Source organism: Nipponia nippon, unplaced genomic scaffold (genome assembly GCF_047370975.1).
Source record: "Nipponia nippon isolate SJK-2023a ecotype South Korea unplaced genomic scaffold, ASM4737097v1 scaffold_8, whole genome shotgun sequence".
In the NCBI taxonomy this organism is placed as follows: Eukaryota; Metazoa; Chordata; class Aves; order Pelecaniformes; family Threskiornithidae; genus Nipponia; species Nipponia nippon.
In genome coordinates, this window is record NW_028262402.1 from 39,299,137 (window position 1) to 39,327,116 (window position 27,980).

At 39.1% G+C, this 27,980-nt stretch overlaps 1 protein-coding gene across 4 annotated transcripts in view; it reads left to right on the forward strand.

Annotated features, from left to right (window-relative positions):
- The window catches only part of MLLT3 (MLLT3 super elongation complex subunit), a 130,798-nt gene that overhangs the window by 36,791 nt on the left and 66,027 nt on the right, over positions 1-27,980 (forward strand). The window lies entirely within an intron of this gene.

Sequence of the window (27,980 nt, forward strand, 5' to 3'; positions counted from 1 at the left end):
CATACTTTCTATCTGAGAAATTTATTGTGCTGGTGTGTATTGGGTGGGCTGTTTCTGGTTTTGTTAGCCGTTTTTTGGTCAGTGGAAGGTTAGTTGAGGTAGATGCTGTCCTGTTATGCCGAAGTCTTTGGTAGAGAGGTGAAAGTACCTTGAAATTGACATTAGAGGTGGGTGAAACTTTGAGAAAACCTCTTATGTTTTGTTTTTTTTTATTTAAAAAAAACCCAACTCTTTAAAAGCAGTGGTTTTTTTGATCAGGGAATTTGTTTTTCTACCTTTAGTCTTCTGAACGAATAGAGTATAATCAAATTTAAAGTTGGTATTTGGTTTTCAAAACAGATTTTTTAAAGCTTTTTTAATTTTCTTTTTTTCCCTGCCTTTGTTCCATCAGAATGAATGTATTTTGGGGGGAAAATAAGAACCCTTGTTTTTCAGGCCTTGTTCTCTCAAAGCCAGAATGATTTTGAAGGGAGGGAGGGAGTGGACTGGCTGAGTTTTAAGAGGCAGGGGCGGATGGGACAGAAATCTCGCATAAAGACATCAAAATGCAGTCTAGAAATGGATCCTAAACTGATATTCCAAGCTAATGCTTTCTCATGTTTGAACAATTCAACTACAAATACCACCTCTATATAAAAGTACTAAAAAAAGATAGATGGTCTACAAGGTGTCCATAGTGTTGAGCTCACCTCAGACTTGTGTGCTTGGTGCTAGAATCTCTCTTTGTGCTTGGAGAGACAAACTGTGATGTGTAACAGGAGCAAGAAGGTCCATTGTGTTAGTAACCCTCAGTACATACATTTTTTGCACGTACTCCTTGCTTGGCCTAAAAATTGGTTGAGGTCATAGCAGCGTCACTGGCATTCCCAATGATGGCTGCTTTTTTTTCCTCTGAACTGCACAGGTAAGATCTCTTATTATTCTGTAACCTGCCTTTTAAGAGTACATGTAAACTGAGCATTTTTTTTTTTTTTGCAACAGTTCTAGTCTGATCAAAAAAAGAATTGTTCTTTGGAGGAAGATATGGGTGCATGATCTTCTCTGCCTCTGAGTTGCAAGGCATGTCAGCACTAAGAGGTTTGTGGCATCATAGTTAGGTCAGCTGCCTAACTTAAGTCAGTTTGTGCACACATTTCCGTAAGCCATGTGGCGAAGATGACTGCGTCTGTGTTTAAACGAGCCTCCTGAGCGTGGGAGGATATAGCAGTACCTGTAACTCACCCATAGTCATAGAATTCTGCTCGTACCCTTTTAAACTGCATTGTTCAGAAGTAAAGAGGGTATATACGAAAGTACATTGTGGTGGGTATTTCTCTTCTCCAGAATTTTTGCTGTTGAAAGCCTCCTCAGTTCTTCCACTTAATGTTTAAAAAGAAAAAAAAGACAAAGCTAACAAACTTTAAGAACATCACAGAAGGAAAGTGACTGTCTCCAGATTCTTAATCTTCAAGACCATTGGGAATTTGAATTCAAGGTAAGCATACAGCAGACCTTCCAAGTCATTCCCCCTGTAAAGAATGTTGGCATTTTTTTCCTTAAAAGAAAGAATAATTCAAAAAGTATTTGAGCTCAAACCTGGTGAAAAATATAGGAAAGCCTGGTGTCCTGGGGAAAGATCTGTTTTGTGAAAGCCCTAAGGCATTGTATGGTATTTCTTCTTTAGTCTTGTAATTTAGGCTTTCTTGATGTCTTTTGGGTTCTGGAGTTTTGAGAGAATGGTTATATCAGGTGCTAGGATAACTTCAAAGTCTGGAGACTGAGGCATTCCTTGTCATTTTGCTGTTCTTTGTCTTCCCCCTTCACCCTGAGTGAAAACATGCTGCTTGGTGTCTGCTATTAGAGTTTGGGGGAAAATGAATGAGCTTCAGGTACATGCTCTTCTTTTGATGTGACTTAGAAGGATAGGCAGTGTTGTAAACTTGCCTGCTTTCTGGCTCTGTCAGCTGACTCTTGCCACAAACCTTTTATGTGCTTTGACCATCATGGCTACAACTTGCTACACATCTGTGGTGAGGTTGTTTAAATGAAGCTTTGCGCAGAACGCTTTTCCTTTGTGTCTTGTAAACGGACACTGCTTCTCTTAAATGTGATGCCTCTAGTCGTTTAAGAGGTTCACTAGAACATAATGGTGGCCTGAATGTCTGTGGCTTTCTAGTTTTCATCTTCCATTAGCCTTTTTCCTTGAAACTGAGTTCTGTGCAAGATAGTGATTTAACAAAGTAGTGACGTGTGGCAGGCTTATAAGCAGGCTGAAGAAAATGGAGCCAATGCCATGAATTAAGTTAAATATACGTTGTACTTGTGGAATCTGAATAAGAGATGCTCATACCTTTCATAATTCTTCCCTTTAAAGTGAGAGATTGGAGCAGGTTGTGTTAAGCAGTACACTGACCAATTTTTCTTGTACCACTGACAGTTAAACTAGTCTTTTGTTTATGTGATGCTCCCTTTCTTGTTTAGTTATATGCTTCAAATAGTATTTGAAAATATATTCTAAAAATAGCAAACATTTCACAGCTATGAGGTCAGAATCATGAAGTGAAGTTTGAACTTTTGAAGCTGTAGATATGACATACCTTTTTCAGAGGCAGATGTTTCTTATGCTCATCTTGGAGAAAGTGCTAGGCACTTACTTTGTACCAGACAGTACATAAACTGTATTAAGCGGACATGGTATCAGATGTATAACAAGCACACTTACTGTACTAATTCTTTATTTGTATAAGCTACACTTGGAAGACTCCTAGCTGCTACTTCTCCTCCAGAAGCTATGTTTGGATCTGCAAAAAGCAAGCCAAGTATAATTCTTAACAGGATAGCTTTCAAATACAGACTTTAAGGATCAGAAAACATCCTCAGACATTCACTCTTCTGCCTACATCCTACTTTTTTGCTGTCAGAGTTCTTGTGGATGATCTTTCATGCTATTGCTAGCTCTCTCTCAGCTACATACCATACTTTAGAGGTGGATGAAGTTCATGGGGTGAGGTACAGATGCTTCCAATGCTCGCATAGACCTTGGCAGGTGCATAGGTGCTCTCCCTCATAGAGAAGGGAAAGAACTGCTCAGTCCTTCTTCTGTGAGAGCCAGCAGAACAGGACAGGAATGCCCACAAGCACATGATGAGGCAAGGGGAGAGTGGTGTTTGAATGCATTATATTTCTGCCATTTGATCCAGTTAACTTAAATTTTCTTAAATTTTCTCTCTGTAAAAAGTGGGTGTGGGAAGGATGACGGGATGATGGGAGGGAGGGAGTATGTGTGCGTGCTGTCTTGTCCATAGCATAAACAACCACCAGCAGATCTGTGTTGGACTCTTGTAGTGCTGTCATTTAATTCTGTTTTACAGTAACTGTGAGGAATTACTAATGCGGTGCTAAGAGTGCACAATTATATTTACCAGCTTCTTGTAGTTGTAACTGAGAGCCGAGAGAAGCATTAACTCAACCATGTACATCTCTTCTAACATAAAATAGATTATACAACAATAGTAAAATATTAGCTAAAAAAAAAAAATGTCACGCAGATACAAGACCAACAGATTAAGACCTCTTCCTCCTGCCTGTGCAGACACTTTGTGAATTGTATAAATGAGCAAACGGAAAGTGCTATTAATGTAGATGTTTCTGATCTTTTTTTTATGTTAGAGAAACAAAGAAACTTGTTTGATCTGAGCTAGTTATAGAGCTTGCAGGGGATAACCTCCTGTGTTGTTCTAATTAGTCGTGGGGTTCTCTTGTATCTCTGAAAGATGAAATTTTCTTCTTTATTTGGAGACCATGTGGGTAGAAACTGTAGTGCCAGTCAAGATAGTTTGGACCAAATGGTAAAGGAGCAGTGCTTCACTGAGCACCAGTGTTTTCTGCAAAGGTATGACGTGAGCTAAATTCTGCATGAAGGTGAATGAGACTTATTTATGAAAGTGACTGAGGGAAGGAAGGGTCAGGGATGCTTGAACAGAATCATGTTTATACAAGTCAGCCAGCAGTGAATTCTCAGCAATAATATTTATGGCACATAAAGACTAGCCAATTTCCAACAGTATAACTAAAGAATCAGAATTACATAGGCAGAGCTGTAGGATGGAAAGTGGGGAGGGAACTACTTCCTTTTTTTTTAACCAACTTTTTAACTGCAGGCTGGAACTGAGAGGAAGAAAACATCATATACCTTGGCTTTACTGTGTTTTGCTGCAGCTTGTTCAATCCCTCTAGCAATGCTGATGTATTAACTGAAAAATGGATAATTTCCGAAAGTATGTTATAATCGCCTAAAAGATGAATGCAGCAGTAATCCTAGCTGTTAAATAAGACAATAAAGCGTGTGGTCCTTTCCTAAAGGACACACTTTTCAGTTTTTGACTGTGCTTTGCTTTTAGGATCATTGCTCAGTTGTGCTTTTTTCAGCACCCTGTAATACAGCTATTAAAAGCAATTACACTGGCCCACTTATTGTCCTTCATGTGGTGTGCGATATGTGGATATTGATGGCAAAATGTAAAACTTCTTACTTGTCTGATCTGCCCTTGTGACAGATGACTGCTTTGTTGGTACACTTTAACCCCCTCAAAGTATAGAAAACACTGAAAATAATACTTCTGCAAATTGCACAGAACAACTGCTTTGAATAGAAAGAAGAGGCTTCTTGAATATGAGTGACTACTCTCTTTATAAGTTAAAAGACTGCTTCCCACTACATTTTTCCTTCCACATCTCTTTACCATCTGTTAGTAAGAACCAATATAGAGTTAAGTTGGGTTGGGATGACCTTAGCCTGTGCAAAGGCAATTCACCCCAGCAAAAAGAACTATGCAAAATCCTACTTCTCCCTTGAAAACCTTGAGCTCCCATCAATGGTAGCGAAGCAGTACTGTAGCTTCTTGAATTTTAGTGGAGTTCAAATAATTGCAGCAAGCTTTTGCTTCTGCACTGAGCTGAATTCCATTTTTTTAATGAAGTGTTTCATAGGAAAGGGCATAACTGAGGCATCTATTGCCATTGCTTAGGAATCTGGCTTCCCCTTTAAGAGTCCTATCAAAAGCTTGAAAGTTTCTTTACTTTTAGGTAAACATATTTTGACATGTAAGAATATTTGAACAAGTGGCTTTTTAGGAAAACTTATTTGCAAGTTTTACTTAGAAACAGAATTGTCACTATTTGATACATTGTTCAAACAAATCCGGTAGAAAATCTGTTAGGATTCTCTAGGGCTGTCACATTTTCGAGAAAGCTAAGTGCTCCCTACCATTGAACCCTGTGTAATGTGCGTATAAACATACCTAACTGTAATATCTTTATTGAGTGTGACCTCGTTCCCTCGCTGCTAATTGTCTGGAGATAATTGCAGGTCTTGTGCTCTGATTTAAGCACTGGATTTGCAGTGATCTGCCTCTTAATGCTTCATTGTCTTTCATTTGTTGTTTTAGTAATGAGACAAATTGTGTGCTGTTCAGAGAACTCATACTCTAAACATTTTGTGATTATTTTTAAAGTGCTCCCTCTTAATTTTTTAGATTTAAAAAAAACAACCCTTATCTTACTGGGCAAATAGGCTTGTTATCTTTTAGTTGAGAAAATTCTCATATAAATCTTCTATGTCCAAAATTATTACGGTTTGTCACTGATGCTTAACAATGCTACGACTGACAAAATGTACGCCTGTGGTTGTGTGATATATCCCCAAGTGTTAGCTCAAAATTTTATGCTCGCTTTGAAAGGAGTGGTACAAAATGCGAGGTAATTGCTGCCTAGAAGGCATGTTATATTCAAAGCAGCTTAGGGGCAGATGTGTGTGAACAATCCTAGTTTGTTTTTGTTGATTTACTTTGTGCCTTTGGGGAATGTTGAATGTGAGGCCACGTTCAGGTTCAACTTCATAAGGTCTAGCAAAATGGAAGCTTTTTGTGGATAGAGCCATGTCTTAATGGTAGTCAGCAGCCCTTGCATCTGTTCTTGACTCTGCCACTGATTTGGTGGATGACTTAAAACAAGGTGTTTCACCCCCCTGAATCCCCTTTAAGTTGGTGCCAATAATACTAGCTTCCTTGGTCAAACACTTTGAGGTAAAGTAAGTTATTACTATACTTGTCTTGGCAAGTGGTTTAAAATTGGCTGCCATTTCCTGTTCAGCTGAATACAAATGTGATGAGATTCCACATTAATGTCATCCTTATGGTGAAACACTGCTCCTGTATGCTTTTTTTAAAAATTGGTGCTCCTGTATGCTTTTTTAAAAATTGGAGGACCTTTTATCTTTTTAAAGCAGTGTCCCTCTCCAGTGATCTGAAAGCCACTTTTGTTTTTTTTTAGGTGGTTGAAGGACTGTGGGTACTAACATGTGCCAAGCATGCAATAAGCAAAATTGGATTTTACAAAATAGTCACTGGACTAATTATCAAACAGTAATTAATTAAATTAAAATTTAATAATTCATCTAAAAGAAAATAGCAAGGCTGGACTATGCTTGCCTAAAGGCACTAAAAGGTGCTAATGACCTGTTCATTTGTACTAATGGGATGAATATTAAGTGAAATCTAATGTTTCTTTGCAGCTTTTGGGTTTTCCTCAGTTTTAGTTCACTTGTAAGGGTGGAATTTCATGTGACTGCAAACCTTTTTTGTGTGGTGTTGGGTTTTCTTTGGTTTGACTACAGGTTCAACAATATGCAGTTTTACAGAGTTGTTTCTCATTATGAGTTGATTCTCCACCATCTTTCCATACTTTTCTCCCAATATTAAGATACACAGTACATGCACCAGCTGTAGGTTGTATCATAGAGGTGTTTTTCATAAGCAGTGTTATGTAAACATTTAAAGGGAGAGTTGTGCTGTTTAACTTGGGCATTAATTTTGGTGGCTTGACTCTAGCATGGAGTAGGCAGAGAGAATTATGCTTCTTCAGAAAACAGTTCAGAAAAACAAAATTACTTGCCTGTCCTCATTTTGTTTCAGAGATGCCTACAGTAGATATCTGCAGCTACAGAATTCCAGAGTGAGTGAGGATCCTCAGTGCAAAGAATGTAGTTTGAATAAGCCACAGATACAAGTTCTGTATATACTGAGAAACTTACGGAGTGACAGAGAGGCTAGGCTATACTTTGGATCCTGTAAAATAGGACAATGATGACTCTGAACTCAATGGGATATCTGCAGATAAGGAGAAATGATGATGACGTGTGTACTATATGGAAGAAGAGTAATATGGAGAGCAGCAAATACTGTCATGGGAAGTCCTCAAGCTGCACAGAGAGCTGCTCATAGTTTGTTGATGATCCAAAACCACAAAAATAAGTATTTGAGGTACTGTGTTATTCTTAAGTGTCTAGGGTACTGTAGACTTAAGATAAGCAAAACAAAACACATGGAATTCAGTATAGCAGCATATTTACACCAGGGGAGGAAATGGTTTCATGAAGTTGCCCAAAAGAAGTTTGTTAATCTCTGCTAAATAATAGCTTCCTATTTTAAGCTTTTATTAACTTGAGTTGCAAAGAAACTTCCTTTCTACTGTTAGTCATGTTACTGATGAGAGGATGAACAGCTGACCTTTTAAAAAGATCAGAATGACTGTAGTCTGGGACAATACACTGAACAAGGTGCTTAAATTCTTTTATGTAATATGTCTTAATATCACTTTGTTTCTGCAGCTACTCATACAACATAGTGGTACAAGATATTAGTCAGTGACTGAAACTTTCACTTGGAGGATATTTGAGTAACCAAAATAATCAGTGCCCACATGCCTTTCTACAGAGGCATTTTTCTAGCTGTGGCCTAACTTCAGGTCCAAGGGGTTAAATGTATTTCTAACACTTAATTTACTGCAACAACTGATTCAACCAAGGAAAAATGTGTAGGTGCCAAGGAAACTCTCACAAGTTGAATAAGCTACTAGCCTCTGGGAATTTCATCCTGATACACATGGTATATATTAGGGGCTCTTGTGGGAAAATTGCATTTTATAGAATGTGAAGGAAAAACTAGTGTAATTCATAAGATGATCAGAATACAAATGCTTTGTTAAAGGAATTTTTACTGTAAGCAAAGAGCAGACAAGCAGAGGATCAAATTCGGTGGGAACAGATAAATTAAAATTTAGGTTATACTATAAACAATACATAAGTGGATCTTAACCAGCATGGCTGACTAGAAGAAACATGTAGGCCTTACTGCTTTCCTTAAGGACCAAGGCTTTTTTCTCGTGTTTACATATCCCCATGAAAGCCAGCCAGTTTCAGCCAAACTTGACAAAAGAGATAGTCTCAGGGATGTTAAGTTTTTCTATATTTTATGAAAATTGGTAGCTTGTGGGGTGGAGGACAGACCGAAATTAATGCCACCAGTGAAGGACAGGCAACACAGAGGCTGATACTGTCCTTTTCCACTGGCCCTTTTCCTGCCCCATCAGCCTGGATACACATAGGCAGTTGTTCATTCCTGCTCAGAAATGTGAGAGGCTGACTGGTTATCCTGCCAGGCAAGAAGCTGGAAGACATCCCTGGAGAGGAGCCTTGGGAACAGCTGAAGATGCCCAAGGCATGTAGGCCACACACCTGTACAAAATCTGGACGAAGTAACTCTGCTGCTTTGAGAACTACTTGTTGCAGTTACTCAAAGCAGAGACCTTGCTTCTTAATGTAGGGCATTTAAGCTTTAATGCCTTTGATTCTTTTTTTTTCACTTGTCCTCCTGTTGTGTAGCCACAGTCTGACAATGCAATAGAAGAAACAGTATTACAGGTCTGTTATCTTGTGTGAAACTTTTGAGGCTAAGACACTGTACCTTTTTTCTATAACTTCCAAAAAATCATGCTGTTTTCTTGTAATGTTCGTTTTCTCAGCATGGGCCTCAGCAGATCTAGGGAAGGATGAACAGACTATGGTTTCTCTGTAGTCCTTTTCCAAACCCCCTCAGAGGCAGAAGAGTAAATTTTGAATCCTGTTCTTCTGAATTTCTGCCCTCGAGGTGGTGAGAAGGAATGGGGAACAAAAGTGCGAGCACAGTTGATCTATCTGTTTTCTGATGAAGTCAGTTAACTGCTGCTGGGAGTAAAAGGATAAATGAACCCCTTTCATAGAGAATACCAGCTTGAACGTGTGCCACATGTTCAAAATATGTCAATATTAGTAACATCCAGAGGAAAGCAAACAAAGCAAGAGCTTCTGTAGAGGTAAGAACAATCACAGTCGAAGACAGAGGATGAGGGAGGTAGAAAGAATTGTTGGTAACTCCATATCCACATGTTGCTCACAAGTGAAAAACCATCCAGAATTACAGCCAAAAACCTCTGGATTTGTTTAATTTGGTAACAGGTTCCCAGTCATAACCCTTAATCTGAATTATTTCCCAGTAATTTGATGGGTGCCAAACTATAACTGGCTCCACCATTTTTCTTTTATAGCATTCTCATTTAAAAGTGTGGTGAAAAAGATCCCTCTTTGCCTCCTGGAAGCAGACAACATGAATGACCTGTCTTAGTTCAAAGCATTAAAGTTAAAAATAAAGGGTTTGTTTAGAAATCTGTAATAAGTAACTCCTGTCTCCTTCAGTTATTAAATGAAATTGTTTCCAGGGGAGGAAGTGGGATATTAGCAAAGGTTTTACACTATATTCCCAAAGAACAGTGGTGTTAGTCACTACCTCTGTTCTAGGAAAGACAACCAGAATCAAGTTCATTCTGTGTCCCCTGAACTCCCAGCCACAAAGTGAGGGACCAAGAATGTTAAAGACAATGTATGTATAAAACAATTGTTTCAAGGATTTTGGGAGACCTTGGAAGAAGATAGGAGGGACAAACCAAAGGTTGTTTAGCTTCAGACTGGGGATCTTAATGCAGGTTTACTGTCCTGGATGAGTTGGATGGATTGACTTGCGAGTCCAGACATCACATTTCCCACACAATTGTGTATGCTTTCAAAGGATAAAATGTATTGGTAGCTGTGAAGTGTTTGGTGTGGAATGGTGAAAGTTATCTGAACACCTAGAAGAGTCATAGCTGTATTTTTTGGGCTGTTTCTTCAAGAAGCAGCAGTGGTGCAGGCAGCAGTATGGATTCTTGTACATCCTCCTTTACTTTTCTGGGAGGAGAGCTGGTTGATATGTGAGAAAAGACAAGAGCAGAAAGCATTCGGTACAGGTCAATATACGCGTGTAAGGTTGTTTTTTCTGTGGCTCCATGGAGATTATTGATTTAATTAACTGTATTGAAGCCATACCCCAAAGTCTCTGCCAAATGCTTAGGTCACTGGCAGACAAAGCTTGGGGGTTTCCTGGAAAACTCTGTACTATAGAAGCAGTCAGTAAGGATACAAAGGTGAAAACTGCATAATTCAATAGTTACGGTATTTGCATTAACATAACAAAGGACATCACTTTAACTTAGCAAGTGTATGTATTTTCTACAAGTAAGGAACAGGCTTGAACGTAAACACTTTCACAAGCTGTTTTCTGTAGGTTCACAAGCAAAATGAAGATGTTAAATACAGAAATATATTGGGCTTGGGGTATTGCTCAACAGAAATATCAAGGGGTTTTATGCTGAATAGCATCTTATTTAAAACACCCTCCCTAACCACGTTGCTGGTGTAAGCAGGTTGCTAATGAAATAGCAAGTGTTGCTATATAGAGGCATTATTAGCAGAAGAAATAACTTTAAAGGGATGTGAAGTTGGGGGAGGGAGGGGGAGGAGTGAAAGTAACACTCCAATTACCTTGGATTAATATGAGCTAATACCTAAACTCACAGTGGCAAGATTTAATTGTAGGGAAATGCCTAGAAAATAGATCCGGTAAGGAGTGAGGCAGGCCGAGAAGCTCATAGTGAACAGCAAATATATTGGTTTGTGTTGGATATATGTAGAAACAGAAGCAGCTTCTGCAGTATCTTTAGGAAAAGGCACTGCAGAATACAGTGAGAAGAGAAGTCACTCCAGCCTTCCTGCAAGGGGATGTGGACAGTTCCTTCTCCTTCAGGGCTCTGCAGTGGGAGGTCATGGGAGGAAACTTGTGGAAGAGCAAGGAATTGCCTCGTGGAGAGGGACCACAGCTTTAAAAGTTTGGTCTGAGACTGTTATTAAAATGAAAGTTTCCCTTGCAGAATATGGTGCTTTTAAAGGACTCATCTAGTGAGACGGGTTTCATTACTCTGAATATGTTCAGGTAATCTGTCATGTGGAGTTTTCTGTTCTTGGTTTTTTTTCCTGTTCTTTCCTTTTGTAGCCAGAGATCTCCTGCTCAAGAAGGTTAAAGTTATTAGTCTTTTCCAAAACCATACATACAGCTTTATGGTATATGTTTGTTTCCAGCGTGAAAATTGAGGCTAGGTAACAAGAATCTGTTTGATAGCCCCATACAAGCTACTATGAAGAAATTTAACTATATCCCAGCCAAAACCAGTACTGCCCAAAACTTTCCCAGCCCAAACCAGTCTCTGTTGTACAGTGGCTGTGGAGGAGAATGCTTCCGCTGCCTGTTCAAGTCTGTAAGTCCATTCTGGGATGTCCGAAGTCTGAAGCGCAGTGTGTTTAGTGCCACAGAGAACTAGTTTTGTGGGACTACTGCTGTGAAGCATCTTACAAAGATGGGACTAGAATTAAAAAGATGCTCAAGCTGATAAGATACTGCTTTCTGAAAGTGGTATAATTCTAGTGGCATTAAATTATCTTTGTCATAGTCTTGCACTTTTATTTGTTTCCTATGGCTACTGTATGTATTTGGGGGGGGCTTTACTGTGTCTCTGAAAGTAATTACAGGTTTGAAATACTCAAGTGCTCTGTGTTTATGCTCAGATTTGGTAAATAGAATTTAAATGGATTAGGTGGTTTAAAGGATTGACAGTTGCAAGGCAATATTTACCAGCACTTACTGCTCAGTGTCCTCTTAAGGTAATTGCTGTGTTCTGAAGTCACAGTAATTGGTATTTATTATTGGGAAGTGTTGTGGGAATCTTTTGGTAAGAGAGAGTTCAGGCTAAAACTCTAGATTAGAACAGATTCTCATCTGTTGCTGTAAGGCTTCGGCTAGGGCACTGTGAAGGGGCATGCATATTTGGGGCTGCCTTAAATGGCTAGTTTTTGTGTGCATGTTGAAGCTGTGTCAATGGCATTTATGAGCACATGATCGGACATCCTAATTACGTTATCTCAATAAAGTGTGTCACAGATTTATTTTAACTCTTCTTGGTGGTGTTGCAGTTCTTGCTTTTTAACACTCCTTTGAGGTTTCTCAGCTTTTCCAGATCTTCTGTTCTGTTTTTTAAGGGATGGCGAGAAGATAAAACCTCAGGAGTGCTGTGGGAATTCACTTACCCAGAGTAATTATGTTACACTGCAGAAGAGCAGATACATAATTAACCGAAATAGCCAATCATGTAGTTCACTGGATTCATATTGAGATTGCCTTGACCTCTTACGTTCATAAGTAGGTTATAGTACTAAGTGATAGGTACTTAAAATGGAATTACAGTTTAAATGTTGTCTTTTTAAAATTCATATTGTATGTTTCTCTCTACATTGATTTCCTTTTGTTATTACCTTGTTAAGTGTAGGAAGCTAAGTCACCTGGCTTTCTTCATTATGCTCAGTTGGAACTTAACCTAATTTTCTTTTATTAAGATGTTTTCTTCCTAGTAGGCTACCTGTCTTGCATCCAGTCATTAATAAATATTGTGAATAGCACTCCTATATTGAAAAATATCTCATTAAGAATCATGAAAGTTGAAACAGTCTGCCTGTTTAATAAATAAATAAGATGAAGGATGCTGTCTGGTTTGAGTGCTCTGTATGCATTCAGTTTCATGGATTTTTTTTTTTTTTCCTGCAGTACATTATGTCTATCTATGTGCTACTTCTCTAGCTCACCCTGATATTTTTCTTGGTTCTGAAATCTTCAAGTAAGTTGGCTGGGCCATCATGAGGTTCCATTCAAGTTTTAGACTTGTTTTTAGACTGATACTGCCATGTATGTTCTGTATTATGGGGCAGTTCTCTTCCTCTGTGTACCTCATTTCTCTACCTGTAAAGTGGACATCTCTACTATCCTTCACTCTTGCCTCTGGTGTCTTAAATACTTAAGCTTGCTCTATTTGTGGGAAAGCTTAAGTGTGTCTGGTGCTCGTGATAGTTCTTGAAAGAAAAATTGAATTAGATAGGGCACTCTTTGCTCAGAGTGTTACTTTCAGTCTGTCTGTCTTTACTTTTGCTCTTAACTAAAGCAAAATGTTTCCTGCAAGGAAAAGGTGCTGTTAATTTCTCCTTTCCCCAAAGTCTACCCTGGAGCTGAAGGTGGTTTGATCTTTTGTGCTGTCGTAAGAGGAATGTAAACAGTTGAGAAGAATCAAGAATGTTCAGTTTCTACTCTTATGGTGGACCACAATACAGCTTAATTGTTTTTTATCATGCTGTCTTTTGTGTACATAAGTAAATACTCTTCATAAAGTAAGTTCAGGACATTTTGGAAGGTAGTAGCGAGTTCTAACAATAGGGGGTTTGCTGTGTATGTTTTTAATATCTGTCCTTTCATTGCTTCTATTAGTCTGCCTTTTAATTACATTAACTAGGTTTTGCTTGGAGGACTCTTACAAGTGAATCATTATTAAGTAGCAGAGATCTGAGTGTGTGTCTCATACCTCAAAACATGCAGAAAGCCTATTTATCTGTTCCTACAGGTGACAACTGCATGACTGATTTGTTCCGTCTCCTTCAGCATTTCCTGTAATCTCAGTCTGTCTTAATGGCATTACATGACATGCGGTATCCTCGCAAACAGCCACGGAAGTATTTTTGGTTTTTGAAGTATGTGGCTGAAGTTCTGCTACTGACAGCAATCTCTTCCTGAAGATGGAGGTTGAAGTTGGGTGCTGGAACAACAGCCTTCTCCTCACCCTACTCCACCTCATGGTTCTCTGAACGTTTCAGCTGTGGGGCTCGTACTGGTGTGTGTTACTGGCTTTGCTTCAGGTTTTTGTGCTACTGAATACTGAAAGTCTTCACAGCTTCAATTTTATTGTTGTTAGTGTTTTCCTTGTAGTATATTGGATTATGTGTATGGGGAGCGTCCTTTGGTGCTCACTCCGCATGAGGCCACGGATGGGCAAGTGTCTGATACTATGACCTTGTTACTGAAGAAAATGGGATTTTTTTTGTTGTGTTCATTTGTCTCAGGTGACAGTGATTAGAAGTAGCCCTTAATAAGGCTGGCGGCAGGGAAGCGATGGGGAGTGCATGAATGCTTCTGGGTGGCGTGAAGCCAAGGAGGTGCGCTTAGGTGCAGGCCCAGGCCAGGCAGAGGCCATGTATTTCTCCTGAGGCAGGAGAGGATGTGGGGTGGCAGAGGTTCAACCCTTGCTTGCTATGAGCTATGCCTTAGATGAGAAGTACTAGGGCGTATGCAGGTTTATAGCTGTTGTGATTTAAGCCCAGCCGGCAACTAAGCACCACACAGCTGCTCACTCACTCCCCCCCCCTCCCCCCCCCCGGTGGGATGTGGGAGAGAATCGGAATGGTAAAAGTAAGAAAACTCATGGGTTGAGATAAGAACAGTTTAATAATTGAAATAAAGTAAAATAGTAGTAGTAGTTGTAATAATAATAATATACAAAGCAAGTGATGCACAATGCAGTTGCTCACCACTTGCTGACCGATGCCCAGCCCATCCCCAAGCAGTGGTCCCCCCTGTCCTGGCCAACTCCCCCCAGCTTATACACTGAGCATGACATCATATGGTATGGAATAGCCCTTTGGCCAGTCTGGCTCAGCTGTCCTGGCTGTGCCCCCTCCCAGCTTCTTGTGCACCTGGGCAGAGCATGGGAAGCTGAAAAGTCCTTGACTGGTATAAACACCACTTAGCAACAACAACAACATCAGTGTGTTATCAACATTGTTCTCATACTAAATCCAAACCACAGCTGGGATAGAGTTAATTTTCTTCCTAATAGCTGGTATAGTGATGTGTTTTGGATTTAGTATTTATTTTATCCTAGCTGAAAACAGGACAACAGTAGGTACAGAGTGCTCCCTGAAGGGGCTGGGTAGGGCAGAGCAGCATCTGCACGAGGGAACCCCCTTCCAGTGTCTGCACCCCCAAACCCAGAGCCCACAGCTTGTGATGCTGTTTGGCCAACTTCTTCTGGCTTTTCTGCCATTGTGCATTCCATCTTCCTCTTCTGTTTGCCCTGAATAAGGAAATGTGCTTTTTAGTCACAAGTTGTAGCTTCCTTACCATTCATATGAAGAGGTAGAGGTCTTAAATTAATAACTGCACTTAGGAGTTGCCATCGTTGGGTCTAGGTGCTCGCTGATGGCTACCATCCCTTATAAGTCTCCAAAAGTGCCCAAAGGCTCCTGTGTAACCTACCTGCAGGGGAGCTGTGGTAAATGGCAGCTGAACACCATGTTAAAAGAAGAACAAAAAAGGGGAGAAGGGAGGCATTTTAGGAGGCAATTTTCCTGGTATGTTGTCTAGCTTGGTAGTTCTAGCTCGGGTTGAAAGGCAGTTTTAAAGAAAGACAAAGACAAGCAGATGCTGTAAAAATGAGGCAGTCAAACTTGTGCCTGCTCTATGGCCCTGTTTCATGCTTACCTGTTTGAAGTGAAATTAATAGGAACATCCTGAATTTAAAAAACAAATGTCACCTGTCTTTGATATAGCATGATATTTTTAAAACACCTGATTGGTGGGAAGACTTGTCCTTCTGAAAACATACATAAAAATGAGTGGGGAAGGTTGCTTAGAGTTTTGTTCTGATTTGGCTACATTTCTGTAAGTGCTTCCTTTTCTCTTTCTGTTTCTTAATTTAACAGTGGATTGCATGCACGCTGTACTTAGGCGTGTTGTTTCTTCAAACCTACGAAGATCAGACTGGGAACGAAATCTAAGATATATCTACTCATACAATTGCCTGGGGCAATTGCTAGTTTAAAACAAAGAAAAGAACAAAAACAACCAACAAATTCAAAATAAGAAAGCTAAGGAATCCCCAGAATTAAACATGCCAGATTTTGAAAACCCTTCTTGTGCAGTTAATTATTATCAATCAAATCTTCTATGGGAAATAATGTTTTGGATAAATTATATCCAAGCAAGGAAGTCTGCTTTGATACAGAAAAGTTGTGAGCATGACTGCTTTGAAAGCACCTGATGTGCTAGTCTGAAATGCTGACTTCCATTCTGACTAATTTAATGTCCTCTAGGCAATGTGTGTTCTAATTCCAGAAAGAACTATAAATTAGTGTTAACTGGGGGATTTTTGTTAGATTGAAGCGAATTATTGTCAGGCATACATAATTTTGCAGGTTTGAATTGCTTTACTTCACCCAAAGTAAATCATTGCATTCCCTTCATCAAAACTGAAGAAAAGCATAAAGTTTTCTGTTCCTCCGCAGTCTTTTTGAGTCATGACCACTAATGAAACAATGGTGGTGTAAGATTACTTGTTTCCTGCATCTCTGGCTGGTGTCGTGCATGTTAGTTTTTGTTCAAGATGTTTAGACTGAATTATTTCTGTTTTCTGTTTTTCAAGCTGTTATTTAATCAAATATAATACATGGAGAAAACATGTGCCAGAGGAATACCAAGAGAAGAGAAATACATTGCTATGAGCAAAGGAAAAGATTAGAGTTGAAGTGACCAAGAGTTCAGATTCAGAAGGTCAAGTGATGAATTGCAAAAGGTGTTCCAAAGTCCTTTTCCTAAGCTGTTCACTGAGTTCATATTTTCTTTGGCTAGTTAGGCTTTGTCTGAATGTGTACTTATATTGTTGAGTAGTTTTGAAGTCCAATTGGATTGATATGAGTGAGAACAGAGTTCAGTACAAACTAGTATCTCATTAATTCAGTGTTTCCTTATGTTAATTTCAGTTTAAATCTGGCAAGGAGTAATGCTGTGTTTAAATTGAGAAGAATTTTCATGTTTTGCTCAGCCCTGGGTTATTTAAACTTCAGAATTGCAACTTTGCTGATTTAATGCAACCATAATAAAGCAAACAAGGCCTGACTTGCTTTGAGGGAAGAAAACCTGATCTAGAAAATCTGTCAAGGTCAATTTTAATTGTCATTTTAGCATGTAATGTCCAAGCAACCACCTCTCATTCGGCCATTTTCTTATTTCAAATTGACGCACCATTTAATGAGATCAATTAAAGAGCTGTTGAAGAAATACAGGGAGGCATGAGTTTTCTCCTGGAAATATTTTAAATACCTGCCACACTGGATTGTGGACTTTGACTAGGACATTGCCTAAGTCCACACTTCATGGAGTTTGCTCTTCAAACATACCATCAAACCTCAGAGATACTCAGCAGTTGTTTAAGGCTGGTACGGTGTGACTGAATTCCTGTTCAATCAACTTGAAGGTGGAATGACAACCAAAATTCAAATCATTTATTTTGGGAGGATTGATATAGTAAAATAAGATCATTCAGTGGTGAAAATTTAAGAAATAACAAACCTTCAATATCTTGGTAATGAACGCTAACAAGAGGAGATGAGATGAAAAACAATGTTTTGAGGAATGAGGTACAAAAAACAACCAGAGACTATAGATTTTTAAAAAGTCCATTAAGTGCCACCTCTTAAACTTTTGAGGGTTAACTCAAATGTTTTTATTGATACAGCTCATTTGTCTGTACATGGCATTAAACATACTATACAGTCATACAAAATCTATTATGCAGCTTTAGTACCCTTTAGTTTTCAGCTTTGCAAATACATTTTTCCACAGGATAACCTTGTAATGATAGTTTTGTCACTTTGAAACACTTTTGAAACACTTCTCTGTTTTGTTGACATATTCTTTGAAGTTCTTTTAAATTAGAAGTATGGAATAATTCTTCACAAAACCAAACTTACCTTTGCCAGTGATTCTAAAAATATTTTTCATGTAATAATGCTGTCTAAACACTGAAGCAAAATTTTGGGATATTTGGTAGCAAAAATGAATGTTAGCACTTTGTGCATGTTAAGGTCTATCAGGAAGCACTTCACTTTTTCCAGATCTGCAGAACTAAAACAGTCAAGAGCCCCAAAAATGTTCCTCCAGAATTATCAACAAAGTCATTTACTTAAAGCCCAATGCTTGCAACTCACAAGTGGAATTAAAGATGTCACTGATAGGAGAACTGGAAACAGTGCTGTATGTTTCTTCTCTCAGACAACTACAGGTTACATTTTACAGACAGATTGTTTTATTTGTTTATATGTTATAGAATAAAAATATTGCTAATGTTTCAGGCAATAGCTTTCTGATTTGTTTTGTTTTTTTTAAAAGGAAAAGACCAGTTTTTTTCCCTGACATTTTTAAAAGAGCAGAGTTGAAATGAATGGCTTTATGCCTAAGAAAGCAGTTTGCTTTCTTAGACAAAACCCTGGCCATGATCTATCAAATGAGGTTTTGGACAGTGTGGTCACGTTATTTTTGTTACTGTTTTACAGATGACCAGCAGATTAGTAGTGCAAATGCAGTCTCATGAATGTAGCCTTTTTTAAGGTGAGGATTTTTAAAAACGAATTGTTCACTTCATGCTGGAATTAGCCTAGAAGAAAACCAATTATTCAGGATTAGACCATGTACCACTTTGAAGATTTTCTGCTTTTATGGCCCAATCTATATTTCTTCCCTCTCCCTTTTCCATTCTATGTACAAAGGAGGGTTTGTCAGCTACATAGTATGTAGGGCTGCAGAGTTTGAGAAGAAATATATCTTTGGCTGGCTTTCAGGAATTAACATCTTGTACCTCTGTTAGGCAGAAAAACAAAGTTGTAGGTGTGCCGTAGCAGTCAGAAACAGCATTGCAATTTTAATTTTTTCTGTTTGAAGAAAATCTTAGTTTTCTATGCCCCTTCTTTATAATTCACTCATCATTAGCCTCACGTGGCTACCTGTTCTCCTTTTTTCTTCTCTCAAAATGCCAAACTGCTGCAGAGTGTAATTGTTGGTTGTTACCTGCATGCCATCATATACAACATCTGCATTACCTTCATGCAAACACAGCTCTCAAGCTGTGTTTATGCCTGAGCATACATTTACATCACATTCATTATAAATGCGTTTGCACACAGACTTCAAGTCTCTGTACTTCAGAGTATTTTGGGTTGTAGAGCTTTGTATTGGTCTGTTACACAAGTAATGCTAAGTGAAAGCCAGAAAAAGTGGACACATTCATGTAAACACACTGTGTAAATAATTGTTCCAGCCTTAGTGGTATCCTTCTATAGTTTTAAGTTTATATCATATTAATACATCAATGTTTTGCTTAAATTAGGATAGCATACTTTATTGTATTTTCTCATTTGCTAATGAATGGTATTAATAAAATGTGTTTGAAGAGGTATTTTTCTTTTTCTTCTCTTACTCCCACTCTCCAATTGCTAAAATAACTATGAAATGTAGACTAGCATTCATGATCTTACATGCGGCTGCTCTGAACAGCATCAGGAAGACTACCAGCTAGACCACAGAAGCAAAATTGATTCTGTTTTCCAGTATATTTAATATGAAGAAAGAAACATTCCAGTTAATATTGAAATACTTTCGTGAGAAGCAGCTTCCTGCTGACCCAAGGTAAAATATACTGCAGTCTGTCTGCAGGCTTCAAAGGGCAATAAAGATACATAATGGCTATCGTTCCTCCAAGTGCAAAATGCTAATGCAACAGGTAAATAATGAGGATGTGCTAAGTCCATTGAATTACTGTCTTGCTCTTAGATACTAGTTAATATTATTTAAAATACAAACTCTGTATTCATTGTGAACAGTAACTGAATTATGCTACTTTCATGGAGATGTGCCCTAATCTCCTATCTCAGTTTCTTAGATTTAAATACTTACTTTCATCTTCTGTGAAGAAATGTTCTCTGTTAACTTGGCTTTTGCTGGAGGGTGCTGATGCAGTCCAGGAGCTGTTCTAGCCATTCATAAATCTGCTCGCTTTTGCTATTGTAACTATTTATGGGTTTCTTTTTAATTGTCATGTAAAAAGTCAGCTAGATTTATGATGACTAGTCATATAATGGTGAATGACGAAGACAGTAGCAGATTTTGTTCTTTGCTACTGAATTTTCACAGAAGTTCTACCAGACGGCATTACACACAGAGATCCTTAGCTCTTGTCTCTTAATGCAATGGAAAGATTCGTACGGAGTCTGAGCATTAGGCAGCAGCCAGTTTTTCTGGTTCTAAGCATTCCCAGATGGGGAGACTTAGCTTCTCAAGGCTGATGCAAGCACAGATTTTATGTCACACTGTTCTTTATAAGAGAAATGTTCTGATATTTTTCTAGGTACTATATGTGCTTCATAGAATGAAAAGCCTTACAAATAAAAGAAGTTAATTTGTTTGATTATTAATGAAGCAAAATAACCACAAAGAACTGAGAGGCGTGATGGAAAAATTCTTAGCCTTGGCTTGCAGTTCAACAGAAAAAGTTTGACACAAGTGTGGCATCACTGGAATACAGAGTAATTTTGATAGCTCTGAAAATACTTGTTAAAATAGATATTTATTTGACTTTCTCAAGTGTCTGTCTAGGAGTTAAGAAAAAAATATTCTCTATGCAAAGTCTTTTTATTGAGCAGGGTGAAGTATATAGTTAACCAAGAGAGAAATCACTTCAAATCCTACAATTGTGGGACCTGTTTTCCTTAGTAAAAGAGAAAATCCAAGGACTGTATTTTTATACAAATATGAAGATGCATTAATGCATAATTAATAGGAATTTTATGACTTTTAAAATAGTAATGGTATCTACAGGACACATTGAAGTTTATAGTCAAGAGTTTTTAATGTTATATCTAATGTCCTTTCCACAAAAAATAGTCTGGTTTGCTATGTTATTACCAAGACAGCCTTAGCGGCAGTTCAGTTGTTAAGGATCTTTCATGTTCAAAGGTTTTTCATTTGCTTCAGTGGCATGCTTTTCTAAGGAAGACTTCTAGACCAGGTACTTTCTGGAAGTCCTTTACTGTGATCCATTGATACCTGAGATATATAGGGTTTTTTTAACAGTCTTTTCAAAAGGTAAAATGTAGCGTAGGAAAAACTTTAAAAATACTCTTCTCCTCCCCTCCCTGATCCCCCTTTCATTCCCACCTTATCTGGAGGAAAGCTGAGGGAGCAGAGAGAAGGAATGGGAGGCATGAACTGTGAATGGTCCTAGACATCTCCAGTAACTTCCATATGTCTCATTAAGGATTGTTGCTTGTGTGTGGAGTGCAGAATAGAGATAAATAGCTTTCTGTGTCCTTGAGTCAAGAGGAGGGGTGTCTGCACCATCTATGATTTGTACTGAAGTTAGAAAGCTTGGAGGTGCCTGAGGATCTTTTGATGTCTGTGTATGGTGGGGCAGTCGAAGTGCTCTTTCCGCTGGAATCCCTGGAGGGGGTGGGAAAACATGGTTTAATACATCATTTGAAGGTCTGGTGGATGATTTGCTGCCAGCTAGTATAGCTGCAGAATCTGGTATGTGAGGTGTAGCTTTTAAATCCTTTCCCTGCTTCTTCCATTTCAGCAAAGCTGAAAAATAAGTTGTGTGAATTTCAACACTATAACTTTACAGAAGAGGGAACTTCAAAGTCAAGGTAGCCCTTGCCTATTCTCTGGTGGTACATATTGCTTTCTCCTTTACAGTTAATGAGTGAAGATGCATTTTTCCCCATCTGCAGCATGCATAAGTTAAATGGGCTTGCATAGCATTATGAAATAGTGAGGATACCTTAGGTCCCCTTTCTAATCCCAAACAGTTTATTTCAAAACACTCAGTGATTGTACTTTCAAAAGTCAGTGGGTATTTTATATATGCTGCAGATAAAAATAGAAATTTGTGGATTCACGTTCTCAATTATTTCTAGTACCTGCGAACAGGTAGTATATGTGCACTGAGAATTAGATTAAGAAACCATTACACAACAGAATAACACCTTTAAAGTTGTCTAAGTTATTGGCAGCATTGTAAATGTGAAACTGCAAGTTGCTCTACTTGCACCAGAGGATGTAGGAAGCTCACTGCTGTATTTCAGAAACTCAAAATTGTGTGTTCAAGGCTTACTGCTGTCTTCAAGTGCTAAGAGGAAGAGTTAGGAGGGCATATGTGGCCTCTTAACTGTGTAAAACAAACAAACCAACAAAAAGCGTGTTGTGTCGTGTGTGTGTGTCCGTCGTGTCGTGTCCCCCCCCCCCCCCCCCCCCCCGAACCTTATCTTTATTAGTCTGTTTTTGTTTGAAGTGATAAGAAATTTGATTGTGAGTGAGTGGGTGTTTACTACTCTCTCTGCTGGTCTTTTAGGAATGTTTAAAGGCCGGTGCTGATTTAAGTACTCCAGTAAGCATTGGATTTGGAAAACCTTGTTGGGCATGACAGAGGTTTTTCCCCTTCCCTGCCCTCCTGTCTTGTGTATCAGTTTGATCTCAATTGATGAAGAAGCTGTCCAATGGTCAGGGAGTAGGCATTATATACAGAAATCGTCACTCCAAAACTTAGTTAGGGTTCACTTCATTTAAGGGATTATAAGCTGTGTCTTGCTATCATATCCAGCCAGTAGGGGTGGTGGGAATCTGGGCATTCAATAAGTGGGGCAGGGAACTTAGTGTGATTGTATGCAGTGCTGAAAGCTCAGTCTTAGTTCTCTCTTAGTGCCCTTTGTGCTTTCACTTCAGGGTTGTGTCTGTCTCATGAAATACTTGTCAGCATAAGGTGTTAAGCAAATGGGAACTCCGTAGTCCTAGCGTAGGAGGTACCGTTTAATCCATGCTGAATTTAGTAATTTTTGCTAGCTTGTGTTTGAACTTGCCTAGCAATTTGTTGGTATTAATTGCTGAGGTGTGCCTGAAGGTAGGGCATAATGGACCCATTCTCTTCCTGCCTCTTTTTGTATAGAGTCCAAGTACTGGAGCCTACCAGCTGGGAAGGTGAGCTACTGAGGAGCAGAGTCAAAGAGCCTTTATATAAATCACAGCTGAATAGTTAAAGCTGGCTGCTTAATGCAGGAGGGATTTGGTACCACAATCGGCCTTCCTCTGAAAATGAATGCCACCCCTTTGTTGTGAGACTTCTTTTAATGAAGATGGTGATGAAGAGAGGGAAGAATTGGTCAAAGGGTGACTGATATGAGCAAATTATAGGCAAGAATCTATAAAATATCAGTCCAGAAAAGTTACGATTAAAGCAGTTCTCTATCAGAAGGCTTCACTTCCTCCAAGCCCCCACTTGGTGTATCCTGCGGGGTGCACAAAATATACGTGAATTATTGCAATCATTATTCTGCATGATCCTCATGTTGTTGTGTCAGTATCTGCCTAAAAGGAACTTCTGCCTTTCCTTACTCATTCTGGCTACATTTTTAGTAAAGGAAAAATCTATTCACAATGCAGTGTTTAACAGTGTTGGAGTGAGAAATGAATCTCGTGTTAAAGCTTTTAAAAAGGATAGTTCTTACTAGAATTTTGTTGTTATCTCCAAAGGCTTCAGTGTGGTCACCTTTACTAAAATGCATCATCGTGGCTTGATTTGCATCTGTTCCTTAGGTGTCAGTGACTGTCTGATGCAACACATGGGAATGCATCTGTGAACACAACAAAAGAAACAGCAGTACTTCACTTGTGGTGTAAAGAAGCAAAACATTTGGGTTAAATTATTTAAGCCACTTATGTGATCTGTAGTGAACACATATTCCCTGAAAAGCAGGGGACAGATAGTCTACAACTCATAAATTCCTGTCCTGGCTTGCTGTGATCTTGGGTAAGTCATTGTTGTGGTTTAACCCCCACCAGCAACTAAGCACCACACAGCCGCTGGCTCCCCACCCGCCCCCCCCCCCCCCCCCCAGCGGGATGAGGGAGAGAATCGGAAGGGCAAAAGTGAGAAAACTCGTGGGTTGACATAAGAGCAGTTTAATAATTGAAATAAAATAATAACAAATTGTAGTGAAAAGCAAAACAACAAAGAGAGGAACAAAACCCAGGAAAAACAAGTGATGCAACCGCTCACCACCCACCCACAGATGCCAAGCTGGTCCTCAAGCAGCGGTCCCTGCCCCCCAGCCAATTCACCCCAGCTTATACACTGAGGATGATGTCATATGGTATGGAATAGCCCTTTGGCCAGTCTGGCTCAGCTGTCCTGGCTGTGCCCCCTCCCAGCTTCTTGTGCACCTGGGCAGAGCATGGGAAGCTGAAAAGTCCTTGACTTAGTGTAAACGCTGCATAGCAAAAACTAAAACATCAGTGTGTTATCAACATTATTCTCATACTAAATCCAAAACACAGCACTGTACCAGCTACTGGGAAGAAAATTAACTCTATCCCAGTTGAAACCAGGATGCTTATTATGCTGGCATTATCAAAAGAATTTATTTGTAGAGTGCATTGAATGAGAATTGAGCATTCGCATCTCTTATGTGTAGAATGAATATAATGGACAATTTTACCAAAACAGATACTGAGATCTTATGGATGAGAAATCCTTGTTAATAAAATTGTGTATTAGTACTGATAATGTTGTTACTGAGCTTTCATTAAAAGATGCACATTGGTATCTTGCAGTTGGTCTCCGGGAGGCATGTTTTGTTTGAGGAGTATTTCAATAATTTTTATCAGCTGTGAATTACTGCACTTGTATGTATGGGAAGGCTGGTCAAAATGAATGGATCAGCATAGCCAATATACTTCTGACTATTCCTGTTGTTTGTGAAGTGTTTGTAATACAGCTAGGATTGCAGCTGAGTGTCTAAATAGTCCTTTATCAAGGAAAGTTAAGTGACAGTATACTGTAGGTGAGCACCTGAGGTATGTACAGTACTCGAAGTCAGTACCTGTGCAGTTGTACATGTGTATACATGTGTATGCTTCCCTTGCATTATGGAAAAATGGCATTCCACCTATGACAACTACTTCTTGTCCTAGGGCCTGAGCCTTTTTGCTTTAGCTTCTACACCCTCCCCTCTGTCCCTTTAACAGCTTGTGTAGTTTTTAGTTTCCCATAAGTTCAAGCTCCTATGCAGTATTTGAACAGCTTTTGCTATAGTTAGAGCCCTGGATCTAAGTTCCCTTCTGTGGCCTCAAACATACCAACATTATTACTTGTTACAGCAACGTTCATCCCAAAGTACAATGAAACATGATGAACAGAAGGGATAGACTTTGGCTATATAATTCTGTTGCATAAACTCCTATTTTTATTTCAAAATTGCACCTACAGTTGTTTTAGGGGGCTGGTCTATCTGTGTTTAGCAAATGCATTTGCAAATAAAAAGCTTTCATTTATGGAAAAAGAGAAATGATCCTGCATTCTGACAAAGATACAATAACAGTATAGTATCATGAACTCTTTATCTTGCCTTACACAAGCAACAAAAAACCCAGCTTATTCTGTGGCCAGTGGATCTAAAGAAATCTTCATAGTTTCACTTTTCTCTTTACTTCTCTTCTCCTGGCCCTACAGTTCTCATGGGAAGAGACACTGTTATAACTGGTTTGTAATTCTGCATACTGCTGGCTGCTTCGCCCCGCATCTCAGTGAACATGTTCTCTGGAACTGCCTTCTCAGTGCAGGCACTAATTTTTCACGGGATCTGTAGGAATCTGTAGGGCCTTAATTGTTGTAGAGACTGTCTGAAGTTGTACCACCTAGTCAAAAGATACAGGAGAAAGTGAGAAAGCGCATTGTGATCATACAAGCTGTTTCCATAGGGAAAAAACCTGACCAAAATAATTGTCTTCGTGATAGTGTTGTGCAAGAGGCTTCGTTTATCTGGTGTTTGAAATGCAGGGTAGGTGCCACTGCAAAGGAGAGGAGCAGTCACTGGGGAAATGCCTCTGTCCCTCTGGATGGGGAGGAAATTGTTTCTCTGTAGAAGGGTGGTGTTTTCAGCTTATCTACCTGCTCTAGTGTAGCTGCTTTTTTTTAATGAGCTTTGAGAAGAATGTTAGGGTTTCCAGGTGCTTCCTTCTGCAAAATCACTCCTTCCTAATTTCTGTTGTTGGTTTTGCTCTGTTGGATTATACTTGCAATTTGCTTTTGTTTCTTTTCCTTCTCCACTACATTTTTTCCCACCTCTCCTTTTACTTTTTTTTTCTCTCTACCTTTTCTGTGGTTTACCTAACTCTTGCCACCTCTCTTCTCCACTCAACAGACCTTGCTAGGATGGTTCCCTGTTGGCTCGGCTAAACCACACACGTCATTGCAGCCCTCGTTGCTGCTTGAAACAGTTGAACAGAACAAAAAGCTTATGCCAGTGGGTGCTGGTTCAGAGTGCACAAAGATGCTGTTTCTACCAGTACATACAGTAGTGGCTTCCACAAGAAAAGTGAGGAAAATGTAATAGCTTTCATTTTAGTTGCAGTCTACATGTATGCAATATTGTGGAGTTTTGCTCAGTCACTTGCTTTTTGGGGGGGGAAGGTTTAATTCATGAGATTGTAGAATTTTCCTTCTATTAAAAGCCCATCTTTCAGTTTGGGAAGGCACCCAAAGTAGCTTCCTTGTGATTAAGTGTTTTGTAACCCATCACCCAAGTTTGAACAAAGCCTGCAAGTGTAACAGACTTTGTTTTCAGAAGTGTAATGTGAAACTTTTGACAAGGTACTATTCAGCATGGCTAACAGCTGTGTAAATTTGAAAGGAGAGAGATTTGAGGGAGGGAATGAAAAATATTTATGCTGACAGTGTTTTCTGCACCAATTAAGGTCTCAGGAAGAAGTTGATGTGATATTTATTAAAAAAAAAAAAAGTGATTTGTGACTTGTCATGTAATGGAGCTTGAAATCTCTGTTACAGTTAATGTATTATTACAGTTTCTAAAGTTTCTATGTTTCCATCTGGATAAATATTTGCTGTATAGTCTTTCCCTGTTTTTATATAAGTGGATTTCAGTCTTCTGAACCCTGGATGGCCATTCAAATAATACTGGGAAGGCTTTTTTCTCAAGCTGTCTTCTGAAGGCAGAGGAGGAGCAGGAAGGCTCCTCTACCTTTGACTGAAAAAGTTGTCATATGTATTACTGTAATCTGTTACTGTGCTTGACTAAGACTATTATATTTACATTTTTCAAATGCTGGTAAGACTTCTTACGGCAAGACATGTCGATACAAGGTGAAATGGAGGTTCTAACACAAAATGCTCAGTTTCCAACTTAAAAGCTTTGCATGTCTGAAACCACCTCTGAGATTTGACCTATCATTTTAACACTTTTCTTCAAAATCTTTCAAGTCCTACTTTATAAGCTGTAGCTCCTCTTTTTTGCTGCCAATAAAAACAAACTAAATTCTGTAGCTGCAAGAGGGCAGTGTTACAGAAGAGTCTGGAAAAGAGATTATTCTTGCTACATTTTTGTCAGCCTTTTCCCTTTCCATTGATTGCATGAAGTGAGCTGGGTAGTGATAGCCAGCTACAGTAAGTGAGCAAGGACTTGAAATCTTCCTCATCCTTGAAGTCCCTGTGTGGGTTTGGTGCTAGCAGAGCAGGAGGAGAATGGCAAGGTGGTAGGAGAAAGTTCTGCTGTGATCATTTACTTAGGGATTAACAAAGCTTGCATGTCTTCAGAAAGCTGACGTTCTGATTGTGCTATTGAGAATGTAGCAGCGGTTATATTCCTGGATGTGTCTAATGGGCCTTGTCATGTTTTTAGATAGAGGGCCGTAAGTGCCCATCTGTGGTGCTTTGTTAAAAAGAATAATTTTGGTATTCAGGCCCTGCACAACTGATTGCAAGACACACTTTTTGTAAAGTATAGTTTAAGTTGCACCTGATACAGTGCAGTAAACAGCCAGCAGGCAATTCTGAAAAGAGCAAATGATGATCCATCTGGGAGTCTGAATTTTCTTTCAGTTGGCAAGATAGAGCTTGAACAAATCTTTCTGAAGAAGTCAACCCTTTGTGTATGAACTGCATCATTCTACCAGTCTACAGTAGAGAAACTGTCGTTGTTCTATGATGTCATTGAGATGGTAGTGCATATGACATGAGTTGTCATGCATATCAGTGCAGCATTTGGAAGC